The following is a 9,518-nucleotide window of genomic DNA, read 5'->3' on the forward strand; positions in this document are numbered from 1 at the left end:
TGTATAATAGTTAGGTTGAGTTTAAATGAAGTAAAAGTTTTTAATGTACTTTTTTAGTGTTTTCTAAATTTATTTGATTTTATTTTTTTTATTTTGTGACACATACCGACCCGACCAAATTGAAAAAAAAAATTATATATGCACATAGCAATAATTTTCGAGCTCCAAAAATTTCCGACCGCTGTAGAATAAATTCTTAAGTTCACCACTGCTCAAGATCGGTTTTGAGGTTCTGGGGTTACGATTTTATTACTTGAATAGTAGCCATTTCTTAAGTGGTTTTACTCTGTACGTTTGAGTAATCAATTTCAACATCATGTTCTTATTATGTCGTTATAGTTAGAAAAAAACAAATGTAATTGTATTGTCCTTTTGTTGGTGGTAGTTGATGTAAAAACATTTTTAAATTCTCGTATGATGTATTCGTTACCTATGATCACTATGGATGAGCAAATTCGGTATCGATACCAATCTGGTACCGTCGACACCGAATCGGTACCAAAGTTTTGAATTTCATAACGATCTTGAGCAGTGGCGAACCCGGGAATTTATTCTTTGGCGGTCGGAAATTTTTGGAGGTCGAAAATTATTGCTATGTGCATATATAATTTTTTTCAATTTGGTCGCATCGGTTTGTGTCACAAAATAAAAAAAATAAAATCAAAATAAATTTAAATAACACTAAAAAAATACATTAAAAATTACACTATTGCCGTACCGATTCCGAACCGAATATTTAGGTACTGATATCGGTACCAAAAATTTATGATTTTCTGGATCGATATTTTCAGTACTCTTATGGTGCCTAGCTAATCCCTAATCACTACCAACAAAACATATTTTTTACAAAACAATATTTAAATTATCGTATTTACAAACAATACTTGTACAATATTTATAGGATTTTTGACATAACAAAACATGATACACAAGACGAAAATAACAACTTGAACTATTTAGTTGTTTGATTAAACAAGTTGATCCGTCAACCTGTATAATTACACATACTGGCCCACTAACCCGTTTAACCTAATTCTTACAAACCATCAATTTGATTAAGACGTTTACAACTTGATTATTAATATTTAATACCTTATCTATCAATGCATCTGTAACAATTTGATAAATTGGTTAAACAAACTGTGTTATAATTACAAAATTTTAAATGTATACGACTTAAAGGTTGTTAGGTAGCCTCTTAATGATTCCATAAAAAAGCTACATTTGAATCAAACAACATTAATGACACCTTTGTATCGTTCAACAAACATTTTAACCATTAAACTTTAAAATGATGTTAAATGAAAATCTAACATCTTTGTCCCATCACATATGTTCAAAACTCTTAGTTTGCCACTCACATATTACATCCTCAACCCACCACCAAGTACCACCGTATCGTCGTACTTAGTACTTACTGGCTTATAGTCAGTTGGCTATATAGACATCTTATTGATTCAGCATTTACTGAAACATAGATTATCAAACAGTCCCTTAGTGTAAATGCTTAAAACTATTGGTCATTTAGGGTTTGATAATTTAACATCTAAATTGACACTTCTTTGTATAACCAACTATTTGTACTTTCTAAAATAAAAAATATTATTGCTCATGCATGAAGGAAAAAAATCCACAACCATATTTATAAAGTTTTAGACACAAATGTTTCTTATGTTTAATATATTTATAACAAATAGTTAAGACGTCAGCTTGAGCATATGAAAGTACATCCCACACGACTCAATAGTCATCTATAAATTCCAACCATTTGCCACCCTTCTTCAAAATTCCATTTTCTGAACCAATTAACACCCGTATATTAATCAATCCCATTTCAATGACGGAGGAGTTCCAAGATTCCGATATTCTCTTCCCGGAAACCGCCTATGGGAACCGAAAAGAAAACCAACATCCAATAGTAGAGAAGAAAAACAACAAGAAAACACATAAAAAGGAGAAGAGTTCATTTGAGGAAAATGATGCTAGAGAAGAAGAGATGGTGCCACCACACGTGATTTTGGATCGTCGGAGCGCTGGAAAAGCGGCGTTTTCGCTTTGCTCGGGCAATGGGAGGACTTTGAAAGGAAGAGATTTGAGTGAGGTCAGGAATTCAGTTCTTAGGATGACAGGATTTATTGAATCCTAACGTTTAATTATTTATTATCTTTAGTTTTGGGTTTGAATGAAAAAAGATAGAAACTTGATGAGTTGTGTAACCCTTCGCTTGTGGTCATAAAAAAATTAAATATTCAGTTTTCAATGTGATATGTATCGAATTATGACGTAATGTATTTATATGGAGTGGTTAGATATGATTGTACGTTAAAATAACTAAAATATAAGTGTTTATTTGTTTTAGCCTAAACCGTGTACATCCTTGATTGACATATGTAATGGCGTGACTAGTTATGTATTTAATACATATAATTCCAACTTTGTCATTTTGTAAATTTTGAAATTCAGTTAAAGTTTGTTTTTGGTCTTTGTGGGTATTTTGGCCCATTCATAAAATTTAACTAGTAAAACTAGACAGGGTTAGAGGTGAAAAAAAAAACTTGAACCCGGAACCGGACCCGAAAAAAACCCGGAATCGGTTTTTCTAAAACCCGGGTTTTTAATACCTGAAACCGAACCCGACCCTTCCCGTAGGGTACACATAGGGTATGACTTTCAATGTTGAAACCCGAACCCGAACCCGTACCCGATCTAAACCCGATAATACCCGAAACCCGGTTCTAGGTACACCCGAAACCCGGTTTAAACTATACCCGAAACCCGGTTCTAGTTATACCCGAAACCCGGGTTTTTTGCATACCCGAACCGGATTTTGCATGCTAGGATATTAGTGTTTGTGCACATGTTTTTGTGTGGCTGTCCACAGATCTATAGTCGTTCTCCAACGGATATTTTTTGGAGCACATATATGATATAAATACTTGTTTAGAGCAACACCTTTAGATATACTAAACAACAACTGAAAACACATAAAATATATGTTTTTGGTATCATTGTTTAGTTGTTTATGTATGTTTGAATGAACTTTGAAGTTTGTATGCAAAAAAATGGAGTTAGGATAAAAAAATGAAGCAGACCGTTAATAGAAGAAAGCTATAGAAAATGGGTTTTTTTAATACCCGGAAAACAGGGTATTCAAAACCCATAAAACGGGTTTTTTTCAACACCCGAAAATAGGGTCTTCAAATACCCGGGTATTGAAGACCCGGTTCAATACCCTACCCTAACCCGGTACACAGGGTATGGTTTTTCAAGCCAATACCCTACCCGAACCCGACCCGATTATTGTTAATACCCGATTTTTCAATACCCGATCATACCTGAACCCGGTTCCATACCCAAACCCGGTTTTTCATAATACCCGATTTGTGAACCTCTAGACAGGGTTATTCATTTGAACTGAAATGACCAAAGATAAAAAGAAGAAAAAAAAATTAGATACCCCTTTGAACGAAAAACTTTTGTTATGGTTTGTTTATTCAGTTTTATATCAATTTCTATGAGAATTATCCCCTATTTATTTTTCTTGCTTCTGCCCTTTGAAAATTATGCTACAACTCTACATGTCTTTATCTTCAAAAAAATAATTAATCAGAACAGAATATATTGTACATTATAATCTTTGACAATCTTCAGGCAGGACCAATATTGGCTTTTCAATCATTGAATCCAAACTATAACAGAACAACCGATATTGGCTTTTCAGTCATTGAATATTAGAATAACATGCATCATCTGGCTGGCTATTATCAATATCTTTGACAACTTTTATGGGGATCGGTTCAGATCAAAATCTTTTTGAACCAACCGCTTCAGATCATTTAAACCGGAACAATTCAATCACTAAGTTTCGGTCCGTAATTTCCAGTGAATTGAGCACCGTTACTAGGTGTCAACTTAGAGCACTCTCACCTCATCGTTGTCCCTATTTACATAACAAAATTAAAAAATTGAGTGTAAATGTGGTTAAAAAGGAGCATGTTATTATAAAAAAAACACCATAATTTGATCCATCTCGAGTCTCTGTTAATTGTTCACGTACATGGTGTTTTACCTGAAAATGTACACCAAAAACACACATAATTAAATCATAGCCAAACTTTGTTTGAATTAGTCTTTTCCACATAATTTAAATACTTGAGCAAATACATTTATATTTGCCTTAAAGTTAGACAATTTAGTGTATACTTAAATTTAAAAAACAATATATGTTGACAATTTAAGTTTTCTAATTACGTACTAATCTTTACCTAAAGAAAACAATAAAATTCATCTTAGCATAATTACTCTACTTTGAACAAAATAAACCCAATACACCATTTTAGCAATTGAGCTATGACTTCGACTCAAATAAACTTCAGTCATAATTATCACTCGTTCCGATCATCATGTGATACTTATAACTTATAACATATTTTATATAAAATTTCTCAATGTCAAAGTTTACTCAAAACCCATAAAGAATTCTTATATTTAGTCTCTTGTCATGTACACGTTGTAATCATCATATATATGTTATAAGCTACTGGATTGACAATTACAACTCTTGTTTAAGTATGGGTTCACAAACCCATTTGAAGTTCTAAAATTAATGATTAAATTCAAATATCAAATATTTCATTAAAAAGTAGAGTTTGCATCGATACTAAAGACAAACGAGCAACAAATGCACTCAGTGGTGTTGAGGAATGTGAAAAAGTGGTCTTTTACGGGATAGCGCTTATTAATTGTTGGAGATTGTGGAAAGTGAGAAACGTGAAAAATTTTTAATATGGACATCTATGAATGTAACTCGATAGAGTTCGGATTGGCGTAAAGTTAAAGTTATGTAGGTGTTGTGTGCTGTCCTCTCCGGGCTGTGGAGGGGTGGCTGGTACGTGTTTCGTCTGGTTTTAAATATTTGTTTATAAAAGTTACCGTTCACAAGAAAATAAAAAAATAAAAACGTGAATATGGGGAGTGATATGGTCGTATTATGGTTAAAGTATGTGGAACAAGTGCAATTATAAAGTCAAGTGCAATTATGTTTGATGGGTCTTTTCTGCCCATAAATATGTATGATGCATCATTCGTTTGATGTGATCAAGCAAGGTCCACGGACGAATTAAAGAGGGTATTATTTATTTATTTTAACAACGTTTTGGAGCTAGAGTGAGCTTTCTTGAAAATAGATGTCAACATTTCATACTGTTTTTGACACACCTTTTCTGATTCACTCAGATACATTATTAAGAAGGAAACCTATCGGCCACTATTGTGGGAAAACTTCGTTGAGTTAGGCTTCAAACCTCAAACATAGTACCATAAAGATCCCAAATTTCAACCACACATTCATTCTATAGAAACCGAACTCCCGAAGGCCAATTGCTATATAGGGTGTATTATATTATTCAGTGTTTATAATTACATAAAGCGGGATTACATGTAATTTTGTGTGGTCATGTGTTCATCAAGCAACTTACTTTCTAAGTCACCTTCAAACCAGTTTACACAACCGAGCCTAAAATTTCGTATGTGCTAAAATCGCGAATATACCTTATATTTGTTCAACTTCGAAGGGCGAATGCTCTTATAAAATCATGTATCTTTATTTATTTTTATTTTGTTGTGAAAGACAATATAACACTAGACGTATTACAATTATATGTAAAATATATATAACATAAAAAAATATAAAAATTAAAATTCGAACTTGACTAAAGTCACGTATTTAACGTGATTCCTTTACACTTAATGACTTTGAGAAAGAACATTGATGATTTTTGTTATTTTTATATATTGCTAATATAACAATTCAATTTTTTTAGCAAAGTAAACATAAATATGTATATAAAAACTACATGTAGGGCATCAACTGTGTCGGGTTTTGGATTGACAGACGGAATTTGTTAACCCTACCAGACTCATTTACCTATTTAGCTTGAGATTAAAAGAAGTGAATGGAAATTATTGAGATGGTAGATACTAATAAAATAAAATTGTTAGAAATGAAGAGTTGAAAACCTTCAAAAGGAAAACAAAATTTTTACTATAAACTTTAACATTCTTCATCTCAAAAATCTAAATATTAACTTTAAAAAAAAATCATAAACATGTTAACATGTCAAATTCACTCATTAAAACCATGTGTAATAAAAAAACCTTTTTTCTTAGCATTTTGTGTCGTGTGACGCTCAGTTAGAGTTTTGGCTTTTTGAAAAAAAAGAGTGTAGTCATAACTCTTCACCATTGGGCATTTTGTGTCATGTGACGCCCAGTTACTTTTATTTTTTTTTTTGTTTTTTAAATAAGATTTCATTAAATAAATATATATTAAATTAAAAAAAAACCTACATTAAAATAAAAAATACATTAAATTTAAAAATAAAAATTACAATAATAATAAAAAAAAGACTAAATGTTGTATTTTTCAAAAATTTTAGTTTGCCGAAGTGCCTTTTGAGATTGGACTCTCGTGTGGTCTTTCGGATAACTCTTTTATTAAAACCTCGATGTCGTTGTCCAATTCCTTTTTTTAAGTACTTCGATGGCGTCCAAATTTACTTGAAGACGTTGAACTCCAAGGCCTTGTATACCTTTGAGCCGAATGTTCATTTCTTTAAAATGACTTTACATTTCGGTATTCGAACCCGTTGACGCCGACGACGCGACCCCTTTCCCCTTTCCCTTGCTTCTTCTATCCGGCGGTAGAGGGATCTCGAAAACATCTACACATGCATGCTCGACTTCATTATCATTTAAGTTGAAGTTTCGAGCATCGGACCTTGGCGTTTCTGGATCAACCGAAGACGATGTTTTAGGCCTTTTGTTAGGCCTAAAACTTACGGTGCTAGCGGGGTTAACGGTGCACCACTTAGGATGAAACTTCAGTCGATTTCAACAGTTCATGTAAAGGAAGGTCCCCGACCTCTGTTGAAACTCTACCAACGTCCTTTCAGTGATCTCCGCGTCAGCGACACCGCTACCCCATGTTTCAATCATCTGTAACTAAATCGTATGGAAAAGTATGTGTTTGGAGTTTATATCGCTCCATTTCGACAATACATAATCTTTTTCTCGATGCGAGTCCCCGCTAATTTCATGGAACAAATCTTTAATTTGATTTCTTGATAGTTCGCTGAAAAAATAAAATATTACAAGTTTAATGTTTATTCTTAAAAAATGAAAAAAAAACATATATATATTTTTTAAAAACTTACCACATTCAGGATCTTCCGATACTGAGCACCACGCCCGTGCAAGGTGTTCATACTCGTCGGTTTTCCACGGTATAGTTATATTTTTAGTCTGAGGTTTGCCGACGGGTTTCTTTAATTATTTTCTCCCACGTCCCCCTCCACGTTGGCTTGAACAATCACAAGTCTCCGGGACGGGTTGTGGCTCGGGGTCGGTTTGTGTCTACGGCACTATCTCGTCGTCGGGTTGGGAACCGTAACCGGTCATCATGTTTGGGCTTTGGAAACCGAGCATCATATTTGGGTTCGGAAATCCGGAACCTAGATATTGCATGTACGCGGTCATTTGAGGTCGAACGCACACGAGTTTTGTTGGGTCTGTGTAGATGGGTTCGGTTGTGGATTATCTAGGTCGAGATTGTTTATGTTGCCTTGTCGGGCGTATTGAGCAAAACCAAGCATTTGATTGTTGAACGGAAACATATTGGTTGGTAATTAAAAATATATATTTTGAATAATTGTTGTAGAGAATGAGTGGAGAAAATGTTCAAAAAATAGAGTTGGAACGTATAATTTATAGGAACGTATAATTTTTGGAATGCGTTTTAAAAATAAGTACATAATTATTTCTTTTATAAACGTTCACGTGACTATTTTTAACGGTCGAAAATATTAAAACCTACTCCATAAACGCGTTGTGTTCAACACGCTTGTGCCAAAAAGGGGGGGGGTGTGCTCCCGGCGTTTTAGAGCCACAACGACAAGCCACTTAAAGAGATCATGTTTGGATGTACCCATTTTCAAGCATGTGTCAGGAATTGCTATCCTTAACCAAAACTAATACTCCCTTCGTCCCATTATAAGTGTCATAGTTTGATTTTTCAAGTCTTTCTTTTGCAACTTTGATCGTAAATATTTTTGTTCGTGTCATATAATACTTGATGAAAATTATATCAATGTAAAATACATTTAAAATCCAGTCCATTCATATATTTTGCATCAAGTATTATATAACATAAACAAAAATATTGTCGGTCAAAGTTAAACAAGAAAGACTTGAAAAATCAAACTAGGACACTTATAATGGGACGGAGGGAGTACAATTTTTTAAAAATTTTTTGACATAAAATAATGATAAATGACAAATGACCATAAAGGTAAGAAAAATTATTTTCTTAAAAGATGTAAATTAAGTTAGATCAGTCCATGGAGTCATGGACCATGAGAGGGTATTTAATAAGGATGTTGAATGGGTCTTTTGGGCCTTTTGAAGTCAACTATAATTATATTTAGAGGTAAAAGAAAATCTGGAGCCGGATTTGAAATAAAAACCCGGAATCGGTTTTTTTAATATCCAGGTTTTTAATACTTGAACCTGCACCTGACCCTATCCGTAAGATACGGAGAAGGTATACATTTCGGTAGTAGAACCCGAACCGGACCCGATTTGTATCCGGTAATACCCGAAAACCCGAACCGGTTCCATAAACGGAACCGGGTTTTTCCAATACCCGAAACTGGGTATTTCAAATACTTGATGCATACTCAAAGGATACCTTAAAAACACCCGAAAACTACCCCTAAAAACTACAACCTTTTAAAAAATTCAATCTATATTCGAAAAGCACCCAGATAAAAAGCCCGAAAAAATCCGAAAATATGGTTTTTTTCAATACCCGAAAATAGGGTATTCAAATACCTGGTTTTAGAATGCCCAGTTTTATACCTGACCCGAACCCAATGCATAGGGTATGATTTTAGAGACAATACCCGGACCCGAACCCGACCCGGATATTACCAATACCCGATTTTCCAATATCCGTTCATACCCGAACCCGATTCCATACCCGAATCCGGGTATTTGAAAAATCCGATTTATGCACCTCTAGTTATATTTATGTTGGGTTACAAACTTATAATAGGTTAAAATAAATATGGTTTTGGATAAATAAAGAGATGAGACGGGCCCATAAATATTTATGATGTAATGTTCATTCGATAGATGGGATCAAGCAACGGCCACATACGAATTAAAGACTGCATTCTATTATTCTTAGTTTTGGTACAAGTTTATATATATTGATTGCGATTAGTGTTAATTATGTGTGTTGTTGTGCTTTCTCCAACTAACTTACTTACCAAGTTGTGTTCAAATCGATTCGCAAAACCAAGCCTAAAGATTAATACGGGATAAAAACATGATTATTTGTTCTTTGCTTGAAGAACGCGTTCTCTTAGTAAAATCTTTAGTCAAATCGCTGAAACAATATAACACAAAACATAAATAAAATGCATGTAATATGAAAAGTAAGTAAAAAATTAAACTAG

General features: G+C 33.6%; 1 pseudogene; it reads left to right on the forward strand.

Moving 5' to 3' along the window:
• Positions 1-1,837: 1,837 nt before the first annotated feature.
• On the forward strand, positions 1,838-2,146 carry LOC143589298 (protein S40-2 pseudogene; annotated as a pseudogene).
• The last annotated feature ends 7,372 nt before the right edge of the window (positions 2,147-9,518 follow it).

This window comes from Bidens hawaiensis, unplaced genomic scaffold (assembly GCF_021521415.1).
Source record: "Bidens hawaiensis isolate Kalapana, Puna unplaced genomic scaffold, B.hawaiensis_p1.1 tig00037324_1, whole genome shotgun sequence".
NCBI lineage: Eukaryota > Viridiplantae > Streptophyta > Magnoliopsida > Asterales > Asteraceae > Bidens > Bidens hawaiensis.